The 27,954-nt window shown below is 38.8% G+C and overlaps 1 pseudogene; it reads right to left on the bottom strand.

Moving 5' to 3' along the window:
* Nucleotides 1–254: 254 nt before the first annotated feature.
* LOC147893696 (cleavage and polyadenylation specificity factor subunit 3-I pseudogene) lies at nucleotides 255–14,316 on the bottom strand (annotated as a pseudogene).
* Between the last annotated feature and the right edge of the window lie 13,638 nt (nucleotides 14,317–27,954).

Raw genomic sequence — 27,954 nt, 5'->3', positions numbered from 1 at the left:
ACAAGGGAGGAAATCAAGAAAATAGAGGATCAGATGAAGGGCACAGCATCTCTATGCATGGAGGTACAAATAACAAATCTCCAAATCACAATAACATAACTCATTAAGATCAAACATGGAATCTATGTGCATATTAACTTATCATCATCGAACACCCTCCCAAATAAGCGCACATATATAAGAGCACAACCACAAATAAACAAAAGGGAAAGGCAACCATACTGTCCACAATTTCTACCCATTTGCAGCACCTCAGTAGCAGACATATTTTAGGCAGAAAAACCAAGACATTGAACAGACTTCAGCAACCTCCTCAAAATTTCTACTACACAGGAAGATCCATAATCTCTCATCTTGCAATGAAATATGTCCATCGAAGGGATATTTCCGATGAATTTCCATCCTTTAGGGGACACACGTGCTCATGGACCTTCACAAACAGTTGCTCTCACAACTCGAATGTGAACTATTGACAGTTTCAAGAGTTTCACTCATTCAACCAAATCCAGTCAGAAGCACCTGAGACAGAGCTCCCTCATAGCATCCATAAGCATATCCCTTCAAGCATCCATACATGTTATACCATGCTCAAAGTGGATCTCAATCCCACAGGAAATCAACTTGTGCTAGGTTAATTTACAATACTCAGAGGGTACAGAGCAGTTTCTATCGTTCTAACAGCTACCTTGATTCGTTCTTTCATACTCTCATTATCACACTCAACACCTTTGCTGGCATAGTCAACCGTTGCAACAACTCCATCAACTGTCACCGTGAATTTCTCAGTCTCTCTATCCAATTTCACATTTCCAAACAAAGAGACCAATATGGAGTGAATTATCTTCATGCCATCTTTCTCCGATTTGGCCTCCTTGAAACCATTGACACTAGGTTCCGATCCAGAAATTGGATGTGAATTCAACTTTAAGATCATGGCAACAATTGAGTCTGCCACCATGTCACTGACTGGGTCTGAGACCCATTGCAAAACTACAAAATCTGTACCTTCCTGTATTATGGTGACTTTATCATGTACTTTCAACGAAGTGTTTTCTGCTTTTGGCAACATCTCTATTCTCTCACACATCTGCTGTAGCCTATGCCGAAGTACTGCAAAGGACCCTTTGTACGGAACTGACTGGCCCTGCATTACACTGCCTGTAGTCAATTGAGTGTAAACATGCAGGCCTTCTGGAGCCATAAGCTGGTAGGTGAAGCCCTTCCTGACTAATAAACCGCTCACTGAGTCTCCTTCTTTTGGAGTCTTCTCTGCCAATCTGCCAATTGCCTTGGCTGTCTTCTCCCCCTTGAAAAACATCTCCACTGTTTGGCAATTCTTAGGAGACAAAACATTTACATTCTGATCTGCAAACTGGGTTTGCAGCTTTGCTTTCAGGCGACCCATCTCGTTGGCCTCTCCATGAACTAGAATGATATTAGGAGGCCTCAGCTCATTCAAAAATGTACTTGTCTGATTGAAGTCTGCATGCGCAGAGAAGGAGATGTAGTGTACACTCATATTCAGGGGAACCACCAATCCACTCATTAATGTCACCTCCTTGGGTTCACTCAGGATTGTCTTAGCAAGAGTACCCTCCACTACATATCCAGGTATCACGCAGGAATTCTTTTTGTCCTGGCACCATAAATCAAAGAGTTGTCTTGACATCCCACTCTGAAGAATTCCCGGGCTAGCCATAACCACAAAGGTGTAAGAAAACAATACAACGTCTGTGCTCAACAGATAACAAGATCTCGTATGCAAGAGAGAAAAGCAGATAGTATGGAGAATAAAAAATTTGATTACTGTAAAACTGATACAATAGATGGCGCTGCCTCCTAGCCGTGCGCTCCTGTGTGAGAAGCTTTGATGGCGTGCTGGAAACAGTAGAGGACGGAGGTTGGATGCTAAGGAATCAGGGTTGCTGTAGCCAGTGATGATTATGGGCTTCACGGGCTTGCTCTTATATAGCCATCAGTCGTAGTCGGTTAGACCCAATTGGGAGACCGACCCAGTCGGCCCAAAACGGCCGACTCGGTTCCGAAATAGGCTACCGACCACACGTTAGAGGTCGGTTCCGAAATAGGCTACTGACCACACGTTAGAACCGTGGCGCAGAATAGAGCAACCACCTACGGTTACCGTGGCCCAGAGCCCACCATCCGAGATCATCTGGGGCTCCAAACGGGCCCCGCAGCCCGAGAGTGGACTGCCTCGGGAAATGCTCCGTCTTCCCTCAGTGCGGTCAGCCATGGGATGCCTTCCCGCACTTGCATGTAGCCTAGTTGGCAGTGTGCCAACTCTATCTGAAGCCGTCCAGCCATCAGGCCACACATGGCCCCCATCTGGTGTCCAAACCAGGACCTACCGGATAACCGAGCTACTCAAATGCTTTCTCCTCATATGGGAGGCTTACAAGTAGAGTTAGCTGGTTCCCGCGTAGTTACACGAGAGTGGAGCATTGATATCTAACACCGCCCCTCAATGTCCATCCGCAAGTGAACTTACTTTTTTGACCCAATGCCAAGTCGATGAAGATGCCTCTCCAGCAAGTCTCTTCCAAGAGCCTTCGTGAAGACGTCCACAGCATTCTCTGTAGTCGGACAGTACACCAAGTCGATCTCTCCATCCATGATGAGCTCACGTACAAAGTGATATTGAATCTCAATGTGTTTTGTGCGAGCGTGGAACACAGGGTTCTTTGCAATTGCCATGCAACTCTGATTGTCACATGATAACTGCGTAGGCTTGTTCTGCACTACACCCATGTCCCCCAAAATCCTCCTCAACCACACTGCCTCACAAGAAGCAAAGCATGCTGATTTGTACTCAGCCTCGGTAGAAGAAAGAGCAACTGTAGGTTGCTTCTTGCTGACCCATGACACAGCTCCAGATCCTAGTGAGAAATAGTAACCTATCACTGATCTCCTACTGTCCACATCTCCTGCCTAATCCGAGTCACAGAATCCGGTCAAGATAATGTTGCCCTTGGTATAGGTGATGCCATAATCAAGTGTGCCTTTGATGTATTTCAGCACCTGCATCCTTGCCCTCCAATGGTTCTCTCGGGGCTTATTGGGAAACCTGCTTAGTACACCAGTCGCAAAGCTGATGTCCGACCGCGTGTTGCACAAGTAAATCAAACTGCCGACAAGCCTTCTGTACTTCGCTTCGTTGACCAGTGGTGATGAATCCTCGTTTGAGAGCTTCACGTCAACCTCCATAGGGGTACCAACTATCTTGCACTCAGCCATGCCAAATGCCTTCAATATCTCTCCAGCATACTTCAGTCGCAAAATTCATGTCCGGCCGCGTGTTGCACAAATAAATCAAACTGCCCACAAGCCTTCTGTACTTCGCTTCGTCCACCAGTGGTGATGAATCCTCGTTTGAGAGCTTCATCTCAACCTCCATAGGGGTGCCAACTGTCTTGCACTCAGCCATGCCAAATGCTTTCAGTATCTCTCCAACATACTTCAGCTGTGAGATGAAGATCTGTTTTGACTCTTGCCAAACTTCAATCCCCAAACAGAAATGCATCAGTCCAAGGTCTGTCATTTCAAACTCGCTTGTCTGCGAGATCTTTTCTTCACGGTTCCCTGTTATGACAAGGTCGTCCACGTAAAGGACCATGATCATACACCTACCTCCTTCTCTGTAGATATACAAATTTGCATCAGATGGGCTCCTCCTGAACCTGTTTTGCAGAAAGTAGGCATAAATCCGCTGGTACCACACTCGTGGGGCCGGTTTCAACCTGCCGTAAAGTGCCTTCTTTAGCTTACGGACTTTACCTGCTGAACCAGGGATCACAAAACCTGGTGGTTGTTCCACGTATACCTCCTTCTCGAGATCTCCATTCGGAAAGGCGGATTTTACATCCATCTGAAACACGGGCCAACTTTCCTGTGCTGCTAAAGCCAAAACACTGCGAATTGTGGTTAGTCGAGCTGTGGGAGCAAAAGTATCCTGATAATCAAAACCATATACCTGTGCGAATCCTTTTGCCACGAGCCGAGCCTTGTACTTATCCAACGTGCCATTGGACTTGTACTTGGTCTTGTATACCCACTTGGTGCCGATTACCTTGTGTTTTGGTGGTCAATCCACAAGGTCCCAAGTTTTGTTCTTCATTATGGAGCCATACTCTGACTGCATAGCCTCCATCCACCTATCATCACCCTGTGCCTCTTCAAGACACTTGGGTTCTTCAGCACGGATCACCTCTATCATCAAAGCGTAGTTGACTAAGTGTTCTTGCGCCCTTCTTTGCTCCTCTAATCTCTTAGACCGGTGGTTTTCGAATGGTTCCTCCTCAATGGCTGGAGGTTCTCTTCCGTCCAAAAGCTGCTTTACCCACTTCGGGAATGGCCGTTGCCATTGTGGTTCTGCAGACTCTTCTTCCTCTTCTTTATCTTGAATCCTCCCAAGCACCGTTGGGGGAGTTCGGTTTGCTGTTGGTGGTTGTACTGGATGGATATCCTGGTCGTGGTTGTCTGGGAAGGAATCATCCTCCTCCAATTGATGCGGCTGTTCTGAGAAGACCACATCGCGACTTACTATTACCTTCTTGGCAACAGGATTATAGAGACGGTAACCCTTCGCCTCTTCACTGTAGCCCAAGAAAATACACTTCCGGCTCTTCAGTTCCCATTTGGTCCTATTAGCATCAGGGACATGCACAAAACAGTCACATCAAAAAACTTTGAAATGTGCAGCTGAAGGTTTCTTACGAGAAAAGGCCTGCAGTGGAGTCATCCCGTTCACAGCCTTCGTGTAGCTACGATTCAGAATGTAAACTGCCGTGTTACATGCTTCAGCCTAGAAAGTCTTTGGTAAATCTTTCCCTTTCATCATACTCCTGCCCATTTCATAGATGACGCGCATCTTGCGCTCTGCTACTCCATTTTGCTGTGATGTATGTGGCGGGGGTTTTTGCCTTTTGATCCTGTGACTTTTGCAGTAACTTTCGAATTCACTTGATGTGAACTCACCACCTCTGTCTGATCTCAACTTCTTCACCTTCCTCCCCGTTTCTTTCTCGACCATTATATGCCATTCTTTGAACTTACTAAAAGCCTCATCTTTAGTCTTCGGGAAGTATATCCATATCCTTCTACTGTAGTCGTCAATCAGCGTCATGAAGTAGTAGGAACCACACAAAGCTTCCGTCTCCTGACCCTGCTTCACTTGAACCAGCTTCAGCTTCATCCAATATTGCCACAGAATCCACCTCTTTGAGAACAGCCAAGCACTTTTGCTTCCACCCTTCAAGGCTCTCCCGAACATTTCAAGGAACATGGGGCATGGCCATGTATCTTTATTTGGCACATGCAAGATGGTCCTTCACACGGGTGACACTCCCCGATTTGACCTCTCCACAATACAAACATCTCCACTTCTTAGATCCACCGGACCCTTACGTAGTTCCCCACTTTCTCTACATGTTCCCAGAATGGATCCGGAGCCATGTGACCTACGAGTGAGGAATAGAAAAATTGGAGCTGAGAACTTGAGTAGAAGAGGCTGTTTTGGACCTGAGAATTTAAAAAAGTGGGTCGAGCAGTGAGAGCAAGCAGATAAAGAGGGTGTTTTGGAGCTGGGAAGACGGGGCTTTTTGGAGCTCAGAACTCAGAAAAAGGGAGCTGAGAAAAAGGGGCTGTTTGGGAGCAAAAAAACTAAAAAAAAAGGGCTGTTTTGGAGCTGGAAAAAATGCTGGGACAGCCTGTTTCAAGCTAGCCTTGCCAATGTGTGCAAGAGGGGGAGTGGGAGCTGCCAAAGGAGAGTAAGATGAAATGGCTGGAGGGGAGCACTCAGCAAATGAACATCGCATGCTCTAGGTGGGAAGCAAGAAAGAAATGGCAACGGGCGCCCACAGACTGTTTTGGGGCAGAGGAAAATGCCTATCCTGAAATGGCATTTCTGTTTCAGAAAACATTTCCGAAACGCCGTACCGTTTTGGGAGCCCTGAAATGGCATTTCTGGAGACTACGCAAGAGGGTGAATAGATTGTTCGAGAATATGCTGAGAATGTATGTGGATGAGAGTCAAAAGAATTGGGTTAAGTTATTGGCTCTAGTAGAGTTTGCCTATAACAGTTCATGGCATTGATCTATTAGGACGTCTCCATTCAACGTGTATGGACATGATTGTAGCATATCAATTAATTTATCTGGTCCCACAAATAGGGTATAAGTCTCTACAAAAATCCTTTGAAATTAAGGAAAAAGACTTTTAAATGATCAAAGAATGCATGAGCATTGAGAATATACATTTTTCGTATTTTTGCCATCAGAATATTAACATCGGTCATTTTTTAAAGACAAATATATATGGGAAGACGATTCATTTTAATAAAAGCGTGTATTGGTAAAAGGATGGTCCAAAGATCAGGAAAAATCCTTTGAGAGTAAGGAAAAAGACTTTAAAATGATCAAAGGATACATGAGTATTGAGAATATACATTTTTTGTATCTTTGTCATCGGAATATTAACATCGGTCAAATATATATGGGAAGACGATTCATTTTAATAAAAGCATGTATTGGTAAAAAGATGGTCCAAAGATCAGGAAAAAGCAGTTTGGACTTGGCCTTTTTGCTTGGATTTCTCTCAAAATTCTAAAACGCAGATTTGAGGCCTAAGATTTGGAGATAAAGACGAAAGTTGTAAGGAAACAAAGAACAGTCAGAAGTCGTCTTATTGATTATTTTCAGATTACGCACTATTTGGGAGATACAGGGCTTTGAACTGGGCTGTTTTTCTAGTGTTTATTTAAAATAGCGAACTGGGCTGTTTCGTAGATACGCACTATTTCGTAGATACAGGGTTCCGAAATAGCGAACCAAAGCGATGGCTTTATTTCTGAAAAGCAAGGTTGTTTTTGGGAAAAGTAGATTCGGAAGAAGCTTCATGCGTGCAGATTTTGAGGCGAATTGAGAAAGACTCTTAACCAAGATTGAGATTGAGATTGAGATTGAGACCCAGGTTTCAAGAATAGATTTTGAGTTCAAGATTGAGATTGAGATTTGTATTTCATCTCCAACTGTGATTGAAATTAGGATTGTGATTGTTTTTGAAAAAAAAAAAAAAGGATTGTGATTGTGATTGTGATTGAGATTGTGAATGAGATATCGGAGGTAGAGCATGGAGTGACAGGGTGGTACATCTCTCCTCAACGAGAAGTGTTTCCTTTGTGAAGGTCTATTTTTGGAATATAGAAACTGTTTCTTTTTTAATTTTCAAATTGTGATTTCATGTGGAAACTCGACTTCTGTAATTGGGTGCCTCACAGTTTTGGAGTTCAATAGTCTTGAGTGTTAGGTGGTTGACTGTCTTAACTCCCATGCACGTAGTGTTACCTTTTTTTTTAGTACGCGACATATGGTATGCATCTATTACTCAAAGCTATGGTTTTTTTTTTAATGGTCTATATGATTCCATGGTCTTGTTCTACGACCTTTACACCGAGGCACACTTGGACTTGCCTATTCTAACCGAGGGAGGCAAATTTTACTATTTGCTTGCTCTTATGAACATCTTCTATGGTGTGAGTATCGTTATTTTACTTATAGATTTGACATATCCATCGTTATATTTTACTTATAGATTTAGCATAGCACAATATTGTTGAATTTTATAGCGTACCAAAGAAGAAATTTTTATGCACATAGGAACACTATAGATAGATTGGGTTTCGGTGGTGCACTCCGACTTCCCCGCAAATGGATTTAAGGCCAATTTCAATATTTAAATAGCAGTCCACACTCCTTTCACAAATTAGGGTGTACACGTTATAACTGATGGAGGAGAGAACCATAGTCAACGCATCTAGTGCGCGAAGCACATACGATTCGGGACTACACAAGCTCCTGAGAAATGAAAACGAAAATCTACTAAGGGAGAGAAGCATTACAAGTACAGTTTTGCCTTTGTAAGTCATGTAAACACAGGAACGACCAACTTCATTGCCTGCTCCGAGAGAGGAGTGATATCGAGCTTGTCACCTACTCCTTTGATAGAGTCTTTGCGCTTCAAGGGATTGGCAGAGCTGATAGAGTTCATAGCTGCAAGTGAGAGGAATTCCCCAAGGAAAAGGCTCAAGGTGCCTTGAATTTTAAGGAGGTTCTATTCTATAGCTATTCACTTGTTAACATGAAACGAAATGCACTCTCAGCCCCTTCACACCACCTACCCTCCCAATCGAATTCGAGGATGGATGCCGCGCCTCGTCACTCGTGGTTCATATCCGACGGGCCCGCGGCCACCAGTATTACACGTTTTTTTATGAGTGGCCACCGAGTGTGGTCGTTCACACCACCCGTTGGTTCTCTCTTTATTGCCAAGCTGCATCTAATATTATGTCAAGGAAAAGCAAACATTGGCTTGTGGCTTCAGTGAAACCTTGCAAAAGAACCACTCACATCATTTCACGGCCCTTTTTTGGCACGTGCACATGGGTTGGGCAACCTCCATATGCCGCCCACTATTTTCTTGTGCAAGTGGGCGGGACCACTTTTTTCATTATGCCACCTAAGACCAGTGCCCTCCTTCACATACATTTTTTGAGGGTGGGCAGCGAGTGGTCTGAACCCACCCTAATTTATGTGATTAGTGTAGCGGTTGGAGGAGATCGAATGAGCCAATCATGTAACAATTGGGGGAGTTGGCCATGGAGTATGCGGCCTTCATGGGTCGGACACAAATCTTTTGTATCAGTGTCCAGGCCCAATCCCCTAATTGGGCCAATTAGGACAGCAACCCTTCATAACACCTTTTGGAAGATGGCCAGTAGGTGATTTGAACCCAACGTAAGTCTAAAAATCACTAATAGGCTTGCCTTTAGAGGAAACGTCAAAAAACAAAAAAAGTGTATACCTTACATCCGTACAACTTGGAGATTTCTTCCTCACACAATTGCTCCATTCAAGCATGACCGTTTCATAACAAATCCTTGATGGTTCAAAAATGATTCCACATATAGAACATACATACATGTGTGTGTGCGTGCGTGCTATGTACATATGTAAGTATATATATGTTGTCGTATATTTATTTACAACACACACAATGTTTTTTTTTTTTTAAATCCATTTGTATTATATTACAACAAACTATGAAATTACCCCCCCAAAGAAGAGGGGACAAGTAGTTACAAGCTCAAAATATCTCATTATGGGACAAAAAAGTACGATAGTCCAGATCCCGTGCATGTAGGCAATCAAAGAATGATTGAAGGACATGATCTTTGCTTTATACATGCCTACGCACTATTGATCCTGCTACTTACTAGCTACGCAATTCTTCTCTTAAATATGTTTTTGCAACATAAAGAATTATGGGTAAGAACCTTTGTAGATTCGAAAATGCCTACATATTTCCTATCTCATCATCTTCTTTTTAGTCAGAATTAAACTAACACTCAAGCCAGTGAAAGTGCTTTCCATAGTGATATGGAGCGGGGCACCATGGCTTAGCAACACTGCGTGAGTATCCTCTCTTACGTGATTTATGTGCAAATCATCCACTAGGTCAGTTCACTATCGCTAGGATCAAAGAGGTTTTCTTGCAATATTGATGTTCCTCCAATGTGGTCTAAGTTCTTTTTATCCTCTAAAGGAGCAATGTGTTTCCTTAATAACTAGTATAATCCCTAAGTTGTTTATACCATTGCAAATATGGGCAATATATATTTTTATGAATGTAGCGTGATACCTCACTTACAATGGGAAAGCTAACTGAAAGTCATAAATGTTTAAGATGTATTTGAGCAAATATGGAGAGAGGAGAGGAGAAGAATGGAGATGAGGAGAGAAGGTACAACTAGAGAGCACACCACAAGTTACTATAACTGTACACAAGATTTAGTTGAAAATAAAGAATATACAAAATCCCTTTAGGGTTAGGGTTAGGATTTCCAACCCTTTCCTTTTTAGCACTCTTTAGTGTTAGTGCTATGCACATATGATCACATGATGTTGAGATGAATCCTCAACACCTTCCCTTAGGATCAATATTATGAAGTAGGCCTTCCCTCAAGATGATGATTATGGGGAAAGAAGGACTCAACATTACATTCCATCGCACCCCTTTAATGGGAATATCCTTCCTCTGCGTGTCGATCCAAGAGCTTGTCGATATTTCTCAAACAACTCTTTCCCAAGTGGTTTGGTAAAGTTGTCTGTAACATTCTCTTTGTTGTCACAATGTTGCAATGTGACATCACCAAGTAACACTCTTTCTTTAATGAAGTGCTCTCTAACATCAATGGGCTTTGTCTTGGAGTGACATACTAGATTCTTGGCTAATGCTTAAGCTGATTGATTATCACAGTATATTGTTGTTGTCGTCTATTTCTGACAATAGTCTTCTAAGCCATATAGCCTGACATGCACCTATTGTGAGTGCCCTATATTCTGCTTCTTTTTTTAAGACAAAGAAATAGTTGGCTGCTTGTTTGACAACCATGATATAGCCCCTTGACCAAGGAAAAATGCATATCCTTGTGTGGATCTCTTGGACTTATGATCTCTTGCATAGTCATTGTCACATTATCCATGCAACCTTGGATGATTTACTATATATTCTATTCCAAACTGTCTTGTGCCTCCGATGTATCTCAATACTCTCTTGGATGCATTCCAATGAGACTATTTTGGATTTGCCATAAACTGTGCAATTGAACTTATTGCATAACAAATATGTGGCCTTGTGATAGTCAAATATATAAGAGATTCAATGAGCTACCGATAGTACTTGTCATTGATTATAGGCTATTCTGGATCTTTTGTAAGTTTCAAACTTTGTTCCATGGGAGTGGTTGCAATCTTGCAATCTGCCATATGAAACTTTTTAAGGAGACTATCAACATTATTTTTCTGGCTCATGAAGGTGCCGTCATAGTCTCTTCAGAACTCAATACAAAGATAATAATTCATAAGTCCAAGATCTTTCATGTCAAACTCTACAGATAGGTCTTGTTTCAACTTCTTGATGAAGCTTTCATTGCTTGCTGTCATAATCAAATCGTCTACATACAAAAGTGCAATAGTGTTATCTTCCCCTTGAACTTTGTAGTATACAATATGATCTGCATTAGACTTCATGTATCCTAGATTAGCAAAATACTTGTCAATTCTGCTATACCAACTTTTGGGTGATTGCTTTAAGCCATAGAGACTTTTCTTGAGATGGCAAACCTGATGCTCTTCCTTGGTTCAATATACCCTATTGGTTGCTGCATGTAGACTTCCTCATCAATTAATCATTGAGAAAAGCATTCTTGACATCTAGCTAGTACAAATTCCATTTTCTATCGCTAGTGATATCAAAAAGCTTATGGAACCCTTCTTTGCTACTGGAGCATAAGTCTCATAATAATCTTGACCATATTGTTGTGCAAAATCTTTTGCAACTAGTCTGGCTTTGTTCCTTTCAATGCCTCCATCTAGATTGTACTTCACTTTATAAACCCATTTGTTTGCAATGGCGTTCTTTCCTGGTGCAAGGTCACGTAATTTCCAAGTATTGTTCATTCATAGCAGTTTGCTGTTCTCGCTTGTCAATTTGCATCTTTAAAGTACACTGGCTCTTCTGTAGCCATGATGGCAGTCTCACAAGAGCATAATTTGTAGTTTTAATCTAAATTGCTTTGTCTTTCTGAGCATATGACAATCTGGCAGGTGGTTTGCTTTACCTAGTAGACCGTCTGAGTCGCTATTCTTCTCGTGGGTTCTCTGGCAATTCTCGCTCTTCTTCCTCAACCTTTTCTGTAGGTGATTGAATAATCTGTGTGACCATCTCCTGTGTATTTGATCTTTCCATTCTGATTCTTCATCAAAACTTAGATCTCTGGAGATTATGACCTTTTGGTTGATGGGATCATACAACTTGTATGCTTTGCTTTCTTCTCTATAGCCAACCATGATGCATTTATGTGACTTCACATGCAACTTTTTGCAATGATCATCATGTATATGGGCATATTCTATGCAACCAAATATGCGGAGATGCCCAATGTGTATCTTGTATCTAGTGAATGCCTCATAAGGTGTCATACCTTGAATCATTTTGGTCAAAAGCTGATTAAGCAAGTAGTTTGCAGTGGCAATTGCTTTTGTCCAATACTGATCCAAAAGATGCCTGTCATTGAGCACTGCTCTAGAACTGTCTGTTAAGTACCATTCTTACTTTCAACTATTGCATTCTATTAAGAAGTATTTGCACATGTTCTGCAAAAGTTCATGAATGCTGAAGACATGTATTCACCTCCTCTATTTGATCTCATGACTTTGATCTTTCTGCTTATATGGTTCTCTACCATGGCTTTGAATTCTTGAAATCTAGAAAAGACTTCAGATTTCTCTTTCAGAAAGTAGACCCAACAATATCTACTATAGTCATCAATGAAAGTCGAGTAGTGTAATGAACCATTAATGCTGTGCATATCCTCAGTTGCAAGATACATATTCTAAGGTTCATTAGCATAATGACCGTGACTTGAATGTCCACCATGGTGATTGCTTCTTCCACATAAATTCCATCCATTGTTGTTGCTAGATTGACCTCCTTGTTTGTACTGCTTCTTATGGAAATCTCTTTCATAGTGTCCAAACTTATGACAGTAGTTGCACTGAATGTTTAACATGACATGTTGCTGGATGCATTCACTCTTCCTTAAAATATTCCTCTATTGGATTGATTTCCTCTTTGATGATGATGCTCTTGTTCTTGCTGATTCTGATGGACTTTGATGATGATGACCACTTCTCTAAGATGATCTATCTCTGCCTCTGCCTCTATCTGAGGCTGTGAATTCTTGATCATTCAAATGACCTTTGCATCTTCAATGGCCTAAGTCCTAAGTTCTTCACCAAGTTGCACTGATTGTAACTCTTCCAGTGTGGGAATTTGCCATTGAATGGCAATACCTTGGACTAGATTCTTTTATCCCTCTCCTAGTCCATTCAGGATGACTTGAACCATCTTTGTAGGATTCATGGTCTCTCTTGCTGCTATGAATTTATCGTTGCAATCCTTGATTCTGAATATGTAAGCATGACTGGTTTCATTGCTGTTGCGAAAACTCTGGTTGATCTGGTTTCTTAATGTGGGAAACTTGGATGTATTCTTAGACTCATAAAGAGCTGCAAACATATAACACCATTGTGGATTTTTTGGGTAATATTCCCACCTTAGGAAAAACATTTGGAATCTTTGAAAGATTCTACACAAAAAGTGGCCTTTGTAAAATAAATTAAAGAAGTACTTTACTCATGAGTAAAGGCTTTTCTAAAATGAGCCAAAAAACCCATACTTCTTTAAACACAAGTTTTAAAAAACTCCCAAGAAATGATATGATTTCTAGAAGAAACTAATTTCAATATAATCATGGATCTCAAGTAGAAAGGTGATTGTGCTATTATTTAAAGTAAAGATTATACGCTATGTTTTAAATTCAAACAAACCATTGAAAAGTGGTTATCAAAAATTACAAAAAAATGTATTTGACTACATTTTCAAAATTGATTGCTCGTCATTAGTTTCTAGAGCATCACCATCATTGGTTTGGTTTCATCTTAAATGATGAAGAAGAAGCTTCTTCTTCTACACTATCGACAACAACATTGTCTTGTTCCAAATGAAGGCAATGACTCTCCTCTTTATGCGACATCATTTTGATTAACACTATTTGAAGAGAAATTATGACATCCTACAATTGAAACCTTAATATGACTGCTATTTTTGGTAGAACAAGGCTATATGTTTTGGAGAAGACTCATTTGCATGCTCAGTTAGTCAAAGAGAAACACGTAGATCTTGATTGTAGTGAGGACACTCTTATAGTATTTAACATGGTGAGGTACTCATTTCTTCAATGCTTAAAAATATTTCTAAATATTTTATTTTTAATTATTTATAAATGTCCATGGTAATAAGTTATTGTTTCAATAATATTTAATATCAAATTATCAAATTACATAATGGTGGTAAAACATGAAGAGCTTATAAGTTATAGGTTAACCTAATGTCAAACATCATGTTGATGTATGAGCTTGATGTTCGACATCAAGCTTAACCTTCAACCAGATGTTCGACATTGAGTTGAAGGTTCAACTTAATGTTGAAATCAAGTTGAGCCTTTAACTTGATGTTGGGCATTGAGTTTAGGCTTGAACTTGATGTTCGACATAAAGTTCAAGCTTCAACTTGATGTTTGATATCAAGTTGAAGTTTGAACTCGATGTTCGACATTGAGTTGAAGGCTTACCTCGATGTTCAACATCAAGTTGAAGGTTGAACTCTGTGTTCAACATGGAGATAAAGCTTTAACTTGATGTCAAACATCGAGCTCAATCTTCAACTCATGTCAGAACATGTTTGAGTTCTTACTTGTATGCACTTTTAAACATTATGAAATACAAAAATGAATCGGCTTTCATAAATCTTTAGCTTCAATTTAGAAGGCTCCGAGGATATAGGGCTATGGGATGGGATGTCCTTAAGTGAAATTTTAATCTCCAAGTTGATGTTTTGCATCGGCGAGTTGGAGCTTAACTTGGTGCAAAAGTGAACAAATACATTCATAACTACCTTTCAATTGTTTGTGCTTTTTGCATGGTTTTCTTTCTTCCTCCATGTAGCGTGTGACCTTGCAAGAGGCTATGAAATTTATATGAATGAAGATACTCAAACAATCAAGATGAGGATGGACTAAAATTGTGGATTGTGAATGGAAAATTCCCAACGTTTTGTCGTTTGTTCTACATCGACTTTTGATTCAAAACTATGGGTTGCATCTAGTCATTTTTGAAAGCTAAAGGAGAGTGCAAGAGGGGGTAATTTTCATGTTTCTTTGCCAGAGGGTAGAGGTTGGCAATTTCCTAAATTGACTTATTTAGCGAATCACATTTCTACATTGTGTAGAAGTGATGGCTTCAAAAGAGAAACTTATTTGTTGGACCAAACTGAAAAAAAAGACTGCAACCCATTACGGTACATAGCGTTGTTCCTGGTGAGCATAGTGATTGTGATGTCTTCACTCTCTTTTTCATCTAATCTCTCTTGGTGCGTGCACCCAAGACTTTGAGCACACCTAGGTAACAAAGATCCACAGTGCACTACTCGTTGATAACTTCGAGATAAAAAACCAATTATGCTTGGCTTTATAGACTAGACACTCCTCTCTCTTGGGTTTCCTTCATTGATTCATTGTAGCCTTTCTCTCGCATGAATTCCTAGTAAAAGGAGTCATTTGAAAGTGTTCTTTTCCAAATTTCAATGCACAAAGTGTCACGAAAGTCAAAACTTGAGTCTTTATGCTATTTGTACATTGCATTAGGCGGAAGTGCAGCTATAATGAGTTAAGAGCATCTCAAAATGAAAAAAATGAAGGTACCTGTGCCTATGGGACTTTTGCTATTTGCTAAATGCCCATTTTGGGTCCATTGTCATTGAAAAGAGAAACCTTTCTATCTCACGCTAGGAACTATCATGGGAAACTATGATAGTGCTATTAGGGAACTTTTGGATCATATGGTGGCTTTGGGTTGGTTTGTTCTTGAAAAAGAACAATATTTCTCTCCTCAGCCCGAGCTCTAACACGAGAAGCGATATTGAAAACTTTGGGCTCCTAATTATGGTGGTTGCAAGATCTTGGACATGAAATATCTCAAGAAGGAATCTTAGGGTTGTAAACCATTGAAAGTATCTACCAAACGTACCAATCCTAAGGTGAACCTCTAACTGTGGCTCTTCTTGATCATGGAGGTATGGATTGAAATGAAATGCCAACCCATCTTGCCTTGTTTTCTATCTTTCTTCTTGAGGGATAGCGACTACATGATTTGGTTTAGGAGAAATGCATTTGCAAGCTACTACGTTGCTTTCAAAGTGTGGCATAATTAAAATGCTAGATTTGATGATGGATTCTCCTCAAGATGATAAAAATACATGTAGCTGGAAATATTAAAATCCCGTCTACCTTAACTGAGAAGAATTTTGGGGATAAATCAAAGACACAATCATCTAAAAATCAAACTATAATAGTGAAATCAGATTGGTTAGAATCACTACCTCATCCTGATAAGAAAGTGGAGTACGCAATTTGGGCGAACAATAATGAGGAGTGTGAGGTAAAGTGTGATGGCCAAATGGAATTTGTAAAAATGTTCACATCACAACTTCTGGGAAAGGTTCACACCTCATTCCAAAAGCTAAGCGACATTCACACCTCTTTACATTACCTGGTATTGTCCTAATACGCTTGTAAGGAACAAACAATGTAATTTCCAATGTATCAACCATGGGAGATACTATAACCATGATTTGTGCACACACGAAAAGTGCTCACAATTTCATAGCATTACTTCTAGGAAACGATGGTGGGACATAGGGATCTTGATTTTGTTAAGGGTCTTACAAATATGAATTGTTTAATGAATTTGTGAATCTAATGTCACACTATTGATTTGAAACTAAAACTCGATTTGTCACATCAAGTTTGAGTTTCACATTTGTGGAATCAGGGCTCCAATGGGCAACCATCCATGCAAAGTAAGTAATAACCATTAGGAGATGCTTGCTTCACATCCTTTACCTTCATGGCATGGATGCCCTTCGCCTTCAAGGTATGGATCCGCTTTTGCTTAGTAAGTAATTAGGGCTTCAGTGGGCAATCATCCATGCAAAGTAAGTAATAACCATTAGGAGCCTCTTGCTTCACATCCTTTTCCTTCATCGCATGGATCCCCTCCCCATTGTATAGCTAGTAGAAACCTTTCCCAATTCGATAGATTCAAGAGGATTGAGTTTAGTTTAAAGATAGCTGTATCTATTTTTGTGTGATTATTGTGCTTTCAACTTGTATAGTGGAATTTCTTTTTGCCACTTGCCACTTGCTTCTTGTGTTTGTCTAGGCCACGGCTGCACTACAAACCACCTTATACAACCATTGGAACAACAATGCCATTGATCCAAAAGACTAAACAAGCATGTGATAGAAGGTGGGGAGTGCATGATCCATTGCATTCATCTTGCTCGTTGTGCGCAGATAGATAAAAATCAAGCCACAAGCTAATTCTATATGCATATCTTGTGACATCATGTAGGGCATCATCTTGGTCATCCGGTCTTGAAAACCTATGGCTTTGAATTGCTACCCGTTTCTAGTTATCAAAGTAGTGGTTTGGCTAATGTGAATAAGAGCATGGACTCTTACTTTGTTTCATACTAAATAATATAATTAATTTGAAAGGAAGCCATCATAAAGAGATGGTAACAATGTGTGAAAATTCTAAATTCTCTTTTGGAACTTGTGCCAGCAAATAAATCTAGCTGCCTCATACATGTTATTTAAAGAGAAAATGAGCATATGAGCCTTGTAATAGGATGTGATCAGTACATGGTTGTGATATGCACATTGAGCCAACCTCTTACTCAAAGAAATCATACTAATAGATTTTCCCAAAGCACTAGTCCCTACTCTAAGTGTGGACAAGTATTCTAGTACCTACATGTAGTTCAGCAAGTGCTTGGCCTTGGTATTTGTTGTTCCATTAAATTATCTGTCCAACATTCCCAATTTTGAATTTTATTTCTATTTGCTCACCATCCACTCTTTAAATACTCAAGCTGCTAGTGCCATCGCAATCCCCAGCCCAAATTTCTATTTGCACACCTAGGACAAAGAATTTATGTGAGACGCCATGTAGATATAGGTATGCACCTTAAACACACTATTTCTCCTCAAGCAGATGGATTGCAATTTAAGAACGAAGTAGAAGTCCAAGGATTTGCTATGCTTATTTGCAGAGATATCCTATGAAAGAACTACTAGTCCAAGCCTTCAAGTAATTTTATAATGAAGCATAGTGATATACCAATCACAAGGTATGTGGAGTAGCTTTACTTAAGAATAGGTGGATTTTTCAAAGTTTATTTTTATTGCAAATACTCTTATTTGTAGTACCTTTTCAAACATCTACTTTTTATTTTTACTTTCTTGCTTGAAAAAATAAGATAGTTTACTAAAAGTTTTTAGGGTTTCTAAAAATAAAATGTGTACTCTTATCTTTAAGAAATTATAAAGGTATCTAAAATACGGCACTTTCAACAATGAGAATGTTGATTTCTAGCAATTTTTTTAAAAAACACCCTTTTTTTGGCAATTTTTAAGGGAATCTTTAAGGAGAAACATTTGCAATTGCCCAAACAATCTACAATGGTGTTATATCCCATGCTTCTTTGGATGTCTTGACTATGTTGAGATGTCCAAGCATGACATCTTGCACATTTTGTTTGCATATTTGTATTTCTTGTCCTATTCTGCATGTGCTTGGGCAATGGCAGGATCTATTGTAGGTGTGGACATCATTGGTGTAGGTGTAGACCCTTCTGCTTATGCTGCGACAATGGTGGGAGTTGTTGTTGCTGGTATATTGGATGGTCGAGGTGTAGACCCATCGACATACTCCCATTTTTCTTAAAGTATAAGAATTATTTCCATTTGGTATTTCTATGTGCTGTAATTGGAGTTGTCCACCTTAGCAGATGCCTCCAAATTGAGGTTGCTAGTGGCAGACATGGTGTAAAAAATATACTCAAAGTGCATGTGAAAAACACTGACTGAATCAACTGTACTGCAAGCTGTTTTAATTGGAGTTTTTAGGTTTGACTTGTCCTTGAGTAGCCTTGAGTGTTGTTGAGAGTAATGTTTTTCTAAAAAGTCTCTCAATGTTCTCTCATAAGAGAACTTTGAACTCCTATCTCCCTCTCAAATCTTCTCTTATCTCTCTCACAAGAAGAAATGCAATCGATGGAAATTTCCAAAAAATGAACGGAAAGTATATCACTCAATAGAAGTGAAGATCACTCAAGAGAAACTCTCAATTTCTCAACCTCTCACACTCTCACAAAGATGGAGCCTCAGCAGAGGTACAACCATGCTCTGATACCATAAACAAATATGGAGAGAGGAGAGGAGAAGAGCAGAGATGGTGAGAGAGGGCACAGCTAGAGAGAAAACCATAAATGACTAACTGTACACTAGTTTTATTTGATAATAAAGAATATATACAAACCCCTTTAGGGTTAGGGTTAGGGTTAGGGTTTCCAACCCTTTTCTTTTTAGCACTCTTTAGTGTTAGTGCTATGCATATGATCACATGATGTTGAGATGAATCCTCAATGGTATTAAATTATGTCAAAGTTAAGATGATAATGCATAAGCATGGCATCTCACGCAATAATCTATATCATTGCAAATCTAGGCAATATATATTTCTATGAATGTAGTGTGATACCTCAATTTACGATTGAAAGCTAACTCCATGTCATAAATCTTTAAGAGTTATTCAATAATTGTCATATGATAATGCATTTGCATGGCATCTCATAGCAATTGTTTTTTTCTTTATCATCCCTAGTCAAACCTTAACAAATTGTCTTTTATATACAAATTTCTAGTTTCTGCTCCTTATTATTACATATGCACTCTTTTATTATTTAGCCTATCCTTATTGTAATAACTTGGCAAATTGTTTCCTTTACCTCAAGGGTCTAGCTTATGCTTTTGATTGTACTCGTCCTTACATAGTCCCTTCCTTTCCAAAAAAGAGATTAGTTTTCCCTCTTCTCCCTGCTTCTAAAAATAGTTGTTTCTCATAGTTTTTTTCACCTACTATCAAAATGGGGTGAAGGTCTCATAGGTCAATTTCTCATAAGTTGCTCTTTCTTCCCTTCTTCCTCACTCTTTCCTCTACATCCTTAATCTAAAAATTGCAAATTTTCATAGTTGTTAAGTCTTAGGTCTCTTGGTTGACCGTTGGTGCCTATTCCTTACACTCACACACTTACTACTCTACCTCTTCCTTCTCACAATGACCTTTCACACTCATCTCGCTTTTACCTCCTCTTTTATACAACCCATTCCACACTTTCTCTCTCTCATTCTTCTTATAAAACTCATCAAAATAGCTTAATCTCAACCCTTAAGCTTCTTAAACCAAAATGATACTCTAACTTTCCATCTAGTTTAACATTCCATATCCATCATCATTCTATATTCCTCTATACTCTTCCTATGGCCATTTGACGCTCAATCAACCTTCATTATCTACCTATTTAAACTTCTCCTTCAACTCCCATCTCCTCACAAGTTCCCATCTGCTAGTCTTTCTCTCCATAATCCAGGTTGCCACTAACAAAACCTCCACACTCTTCACGTCAGACAATTCTAGCTCTCTCAAGCATCATACAATGTCAGAGCTTTTCTCAAAATGGACTCTAAGGTATTTCTTCATCTCCTTTATTTATTCTAACTCAAGCCCTCACATCTTCACCTATTTACGACACTATTTTATCTCTTTTACTTGTCCTCATCTCTTCTATGATGCTTCATCACTCAACTTCGCTTCTTTGTTTCTTCTATGTTGCTTTTCCTTTTTCTCTACTCCTATGTACCTCTCTGCCTCTCTATTAGATATGCTCAATGCCCCACCCTCCTAGTAACCACCAGTGGTCCAAGGTGCTCAAGTTGTAAGGCCCCCATATGCGGAGAAGCCATGTGTGAGCCTAAGACACTAGATGGATCTTGACTTGCATGTCAAATGAGGTCTATCAATGAGACCGTTGATGGTAGAAAGGTGATTGTGTGGGAGCCCCTTATTCTTGCTGGGGCCTGGGGGCCAGTTGGCCCCCAGCAGGGGGGTCGGGGTTCAGGGGTGAGAGCCCCCGAGGCGACGGTATAGGGAATATTCTTGAATATTCCATGGATGACTAGTCGGTTCCACCGACTAGGTTGACTAGTCGGCTCCACCAACTAGGTTGACTAGTCGGTTCCACCGACTACCTTGATCTGACTACCACCCTCATAGCTATAAAGAGGCGACCTCCCCAATCCATTGCATAAGATCAGTTTAGATAAAATCAGATCTTCCAACTAGTAGCTCTTCACCTAGTATCTGTCTAGATCGCCATCTAAGCTCCACTGTGGGAGTGCACGGGTGGACAGAGCCATCATTTGTACTCTCCAGTTTGCTGTGAACTCTCTATTATTTGTTCAGTTTCTGTTCTGCTACGCCGTGTAATTTAACACTCTCAATCCATTAAAGTTACTTCTCTTCCCCTTCTTCCTCATTTCTGCTCCTGACTTCCTTGTATTCCTCTTCAGCAGTTTTTAAGTATAACTTCTTTTATAAAACCCAACTCTCTGTACTTTTTTACTTTCCGTCCTTTATGTCTTTTCCTCTCACTCACTCTTTCTCTGTGTGAAACTCAAACAAGCTACAATACCTGCATAATTTGTCGATCCTCTCACTATTCCTCTATTCTCACCCATTTTACTCACGACTATTCTCTTTACTTATTGTAAAACTTACATAGCTAAAATTTCACTTAAATTAATATTTATTTAAATCTCACTCAACTTATAGAACTAAAATCTCACTCAAATTACAATTTATTCAGCCTCTTATTAACTTTTGAAGAATTACATTATGCAAAAGCTTATTATGCAAAATGACTATATTGTAAAAAATCGATATGTTTATAGTATCTACTTTACAAATTCACTTCCCTCTTATTTTATGCTTTATATTTTCACTAAATTTTACTCAAGCTTCTTTAAGCATATAATTTTGAGCATTTTTTAATCAAAACCCTGATCACAAGGGAGGGATGCCTATGACACTTATCTTCCCATTTAAGTTAAAACATGTTCTCACTCTTGTTTTTCTTGTTGGTTGGTGATAGATATTCAAACATCCCTCTTCAATAAAAAATTAATCATGCTACTACTTTTGAAGCTCACTAGTCACCCTATTGCCTACAAATTCTTTTCTTGTTTGTGAACATTTGTAACAAACATTTTGCAAAAGAGTTGTTTTTTTCCATTTCTTATTATGTACTTCTAAAGCATTCTACTTGTCCCTTACAACAATTCTTATATTGAATAACTTGTAAAAGGTGTCTTTGTCCACACACACACACACACACAAACACAAACATTCTTGACAATCAAACACAAGAATTGATGTACTGTAACAAGTCAAAAAGCTCGTGGCTTGTTATGATCAAAGACTGATTCTCTTTATAGCCAGGTCCAACAATATATTTTTTTTAGCTTTTAATGAGTCATAAGGCTAAGAAAAAAATGGGATAAAAGCATTAAATTATGCTCAAGAATGGATGTAATTTATAAGCCAACCTTTTGCATAGCATTTAATGAGTCTAAGCACTCGTTGCTAGTTATGGTCAAGAAAGGATATTCCTTATAGCCAGTACAAATAGCATGTTGCTGACTATTAAGGTCAAATATGATTAGCAAATATCCCGTGACTTTTGAAAGGGAAACGAAAAGACCAAAGGACCCTTCCTTTTCCAAGCACTTAAGCAAGAAAATTCTAAATTTTCTTTTTCATGGTGAGAGCTTTTACACACAAACATGGTGTAAAACAATTTGATATTCCTTTCTATAGAAGTTGGAAGTGGCTTGCAATCATGTAATTTGAAACTTTTGATGACTTTATGGGTATATTTTCCTATGTGAGCACCATGCCATTGTCATCTCTCCATGTTTTATGCCAAGAAATTAATGGAGCTCTCCCATATCCTTCATGTTAAATAATGATTAAGTCGACCCTTGACCTATAATATAAAATAAGGTGACTATTAGTATTGGTGATGATCAGGATATCAACATGAAGTACAATACCAACAATGTGTTTTGTTGTGTTTTTAATATGAAATGATGGATCTAAGTCCCCATTGCAAGAAAGTTAGTGTGAATTGTTACAAAAATTCCATTGCAATAATAATGAATTTGAATTCTTGCATTCCAAAGATGTTGCTTGTTTCAATCCATAAGGAGATTTTTCTAGTTTGCAAATGTATATTTCTTCATCTAGGTATCCATTGAGAAAAGCATTTTGAACCTCCATTTGATACATTTCTTCATCCAAGTATCCATTGAGAAAGAATTCTTAACATCCATTTGATATATAGGCCAAGCAAAATGTGAAGCAATGGCAATCATTGTTCTAAACATGGTCATATTTGGAATGGGTGCAAAGGTCTCTACATACTCTATTCCATATTCTTAAGCACACCTTTGGCAACTAATCTAACTTTGTTTTTGTCAATTGCTCCGTCTAAGTTGAGTTTAAACTTTTAGATCTATTTGCAACCAATAGGAATCTTTTTGTTGTGTGGTAAATCTATCAATAACCATGTTGATTTTCCATGAGAATATTGTATTTGTCATGCATGGCATGTTGCCATTCTAGAACTTGATTTGATTATTTGAATGAGGTAGGTTGGTTCATATATCTCCATACTTTGGCTATGAAAGCAGCTTGCTTTTGTATGTCCATCTCTATGGCTCTTTATTTGTGTGGCTAATCTTTTCCATTGTAGCTTGAAAGATTTTGGACTGTTTATGATGATTTCGGTTGTTATAGTGTCTAAAATTTCCTATATTTTTATCTTAGCTTAGCTTATTTAGATGAATGCTTTACTCCTGTGGAAGGTTATTCAAAACTTGTGACATTCTGCAAGATTCTAGGTATACTTTGCTATTTAGATGAAAGCTTTACCCCCATGAAAGGTTATTCAAGAGTGACATTTTACAAGATTCTAGCTAGACTTGAGCTCATCAAATAAATATGATTCCACATGCCTCTTCCAAGTATAATCGAGAATTTTATTTTCATTCACCATGAACCTAGATCGTTCTACTATGACTCTATTAGATTTCCTTACCTCCATTTTGCTAAGGGCTATTTATATTTTGGATGCAGATAATCAAAACTTAGCTTACTTCTCTATTGTCATACATGAGGATCTTTATGTACTTTTTAGTTTTCCTTTCTACTAAAGCATTAAAATATTCAAATCAATTGAATGCATCTAATTTTCTCTTGAGAAATTAGATCCATGTCTTCTAGAAGATGATGAAATATAAAGATTTGTTTAGTGGTAAAGTTTGAGACATAACCCAAACAATAGAGTGGATGATCTAGAGTATGTTAGTGCTCATAGACTAAGAAACGGTAAAAGATTGATGATTCTACTTTTCTATTCTTTGCCATGTAGCATGCATGATTCACATAGATCTTACATGTGGAAGGCCTCGAACCATGTTCATTTACTTACGTGAAACCACGCTTTTGAAATTGTGGTGTCCAATCCTCTTGTGCCATGGTGTGCTTAAGCAAGCATCATGATTCTGATGAAAAGCTATCAAATCTCTTTGAATGGGAACCATTGAATAAATTTTAAAATCTATTCCAAAAATTTCACCTTTGCAATAATTTTATTTGGATTGTACAATTTTCAGACTAAGCAAGCAAACTTGTTGAAAATTATTTCCGTATCTCTTTCAACAATTCGACCAACTAATAAGAGATATTAAGCCATTGTTGGAACAAAGAAAGCATCTCCTATTATTTTTGCAATCCCTTTATCACTATCAATTTGGATACTTTCGATTCCTACAATCTTGTGTTGGGTATATTAGCCCATGATTACATTTCTTTTGCATTTTGTTTGGGTGCATTCTAATAGCTATTCTAATATCCATTCTTGTTCATTAGACATATGGTTACATGATTTTGTGTCAAACCATTAAATACTTTTATCATTGTTGAAATGCTTTAGGCTTTCTACATCCGAACATTGAGAGAGAAGAGCTTGATGTTGAAATGTTGTCATGGGGTTGTTGACTTTGATTTTGCACAAAAATGGTAGATTGTATTTGATTTGGACAATAATGCTATTGCTGATTTTTTTTTTTGTATTGTACTATTCATTAACAATATTCATTTCTTTGTTCCCACATTTAGGTTTCTAATGGCTCGAAATGCCATGGTAGTTGCAGCTACCCATAATTCTTTTTAATGTGTTGGATTGATGGCCTCCTCTGCTATAATCACCTCTAATTATAGGATTCCATGTCCCCTCTAATTGGAATGAACATGGTGCTAAAGTGATGGCAATGATAATCCTTGTTAATTTTTGAAGTGTCTACTATGGTAATGTGAATACTTTCCTTTGGCATTGTGTCTTTGAGCAACAACTTGGCTTGTGTCTCTTTCTTTTTGGAAACCTTTATCTCCAACAAATAATGCTTACTCATGATTATTCCATTTTTGGTAGAATTTCTTCTCATCCAATCTTGGAAAAGAATGTGACATATACTTTCATATGTCATTGGAATATCTCTTGTGACCATGGTTGTCACAAATTTCTCATAATTGTTGCCAAGGCCATTCAATGAATCTATAGTAGTATGGGCAATGGAAAATGACATTCTCTACATAGTGATCTTGCATGCACAAACACCCCAAAGCAAAAAAAATGCACAGGGTGGTAGCACGTAGGCCATCGGATCATGTAGTCATCTATGATGGGGGTATGGTAGACCATGCATTTTGGACATGAATAGGCATCCGATTTAACTATTGCGGCCATCAATACCACATTCTTGCTCTATACATGATGAAGTTGCTTCTTGATTCCTTTCTCCCTCATCGTAAGGCTGCGAATGTTCTCCTTCATCTCCTCCACTCTTTTCTCACTCTGTGCAACAACTTTATCTGAATCCCTCAGCATTTGTTGAAGCTGCTTAAATTGCTCAAAAACATCAACATGGGCCGTTTCCAAGACTTCCACTCTAGTTTGAAAATCTCTCATGATGGACTGCTTTTCAAAACTATCAAAAGCCATGGCAAGCCCATGCACAACCCTATAATCATGTTGTAGGGTCTTGTAGCTTACTCTTTGAACTTCCAATAGTGTTTCAAAAAAACAACCCCCACTGTGGCTGCTCTCTACATCCTTCCTGGCTTGGAGAGCTGCCTCATTGTATTCTCCAAACTGGATGCTCTCTACCCCATCCTTCATGTCCTTGAAGCTCTCTCGCAGATCCTGCATCAGCACTTTGGTTTCTGCATTTCCCTTTTCAGCTCTTCCATCATATGGTATTTTTCAATGTTCAATGTGCTAAGATTCCACCAAGGCTGGCAGTTAATTACCAGTCACTATAGTGGCCCGCATTTACTCACTTTCTAGCTACCACCATCGGGCTTGCATGCATGATTACAAGTGTAGTAAATTAGCAGTCACCGGGCTTGCATGCTTAGTAGAATACTAGAGTGCATGGCAATGAGTGATTAGAGGTGATTAGGCTTCATGATTTACTTTTGTGGTAATTATTGCCCGATGGTGGTGGTGCTCATCAACCACGTCTATGGTGGCTAAGATGCCACTGAGTTGGCAGTTAATTGCCAACCACCGCAGTGGCCCGTAGTTACTCACCTACTAGTTACCACCACCGGGCTTGCATGCACGATTACTACGAGTGTAGTAAATTACCCGAGTCACCAGGTTTGCATGCTCAGTAGAGTACTAGAGTGCATGATAATGAGTGATTCGAGGTGATTACGCTTCATGATGATTTACTTTTGTGGTAATTACTGCCCCAATGGTGGTGGCTCTCATTAGCCACATCTGTCGTGGCTAAGATTCCATCGGGCTGGTAGATTACTAGCTACCGCAGTGGATTCCAAAGAACTTGTTGGGTGGCTTTCCTCAATTTCTTAGGTTTCGTTATGCTACAATCAGAAGACCATTGTTTTCCTTCTTTTGTGTGTGTGAGGGTGTAGGTTTCACGTGTTTTATGGGATCTTGCATTCTTACAATTATTCCATGCCATTCGTAGGTCCAAGTTTTAAGCAGTTTCATGATTCATCTTGAAGCATATAAGGGGTGAATTCTTGTGATATGTTTCAAGCTCCATAGCCTAATTTGAATGAAAATACTTGTTTTTTTACTATTGGATTTTTTCATCCTTGATGATTGTTGTTGGCGGTGAGCTTTGAAGGGCATATATGAGATTGTGAATTGGTGTGAATTGGGCTAGGGTGGTCAATCAAAGGTGGTGGAATGGATTATGTTAATTGATTTAAAGTTTAAATTCGGAGATGAGGAGGGATGAATTAGAGGATGGTGAGGAAAATGGAGGGAAATACATTCAAATGTTTTATAAATGAATAAGATTTATGTAAGTCTATTGGCAAGCTATATTTTCTCTAGATGTTACCTAGATTGCGTAGAATGGACTGAATACTTAAAGAAATAAGAAGCAAAGGTTTATTCCTTCTTTGGCAAATTTGTGTTAAATTGAGGCAAATACTAATAATGGTAAGAAGGTTGGTAGGTTATTAATGTGGAAAGTGGGCACCATGAGATTCAAAGCACTATGGTAACATGGAGGAAAGGTGCCTCATAAATCATTGATGAAACTAGGGCAAAATATGTTGAGGCGGTAGTTATTGCTTGCAACTAATTATTGGAAATTCATACGGTTTGGAAGAGGCTTAATAAGACTTTTGATTTATGAATACAAATTTCATTAGAAGCTTTACATTCTTCCAGACCACTCGATACAATGCAAGGGAGCTACCACTTAATAAGGCTTTTGATTTGATAAAAGCTTTGTGCCCAACAAATGCAACTTGATCATTTTAATTTGATGTATGGGACCATTAACCTTTAAAAAAGGAACTTATATTATGAGAATTTGTGGAAATATAAATGATATGCAAAAGGATTATGTATAATATTGCACTTTCACTAGACGTGTGGTTCAACAAGATGAAACACTATCCATATCAAGAATGTAAAAACATAACCAAGAGTTGATTACTTGCTATATGATTCTATATTTCAACATTGTATTGATATCAATGGGACTTGATTGCTACTTTGTTGATTTTCAATTGCTTTGTTCACATTGTCCCTATGGTAATGTCATCTAGTGAAGTTTTTCTAGATGTATCATAATCAACTAGCTTTGAAAGAACCAAATCTCATTGTACTAGAACATACTTTGTACCTTCTATTGCTGCATCTTATTAGCATATACTGTATGCTGATATGCATCTAAAAATAATTAT

The sequence above is a fragment of the Dipteris shenzhenensis genome, chromosome 15 (assembly GCF_047967505.1).
Source record: "Dipteris shenzhenensis isolate YYH24624 ecotype China chromosome 15, Dip_SZ_1.0, whole genome shotgun sequence".
Lineage (NCBI taxonomy): Eukaryota > Viridiplantae > Streptophyta > Polypodiopsida > Gleicheniales > Dipteridaceae > Dipteris > Dipteris shenzhenensis.
This window is presented reverse-complemented; position numbering and strand designations above follow the sequence as displayed.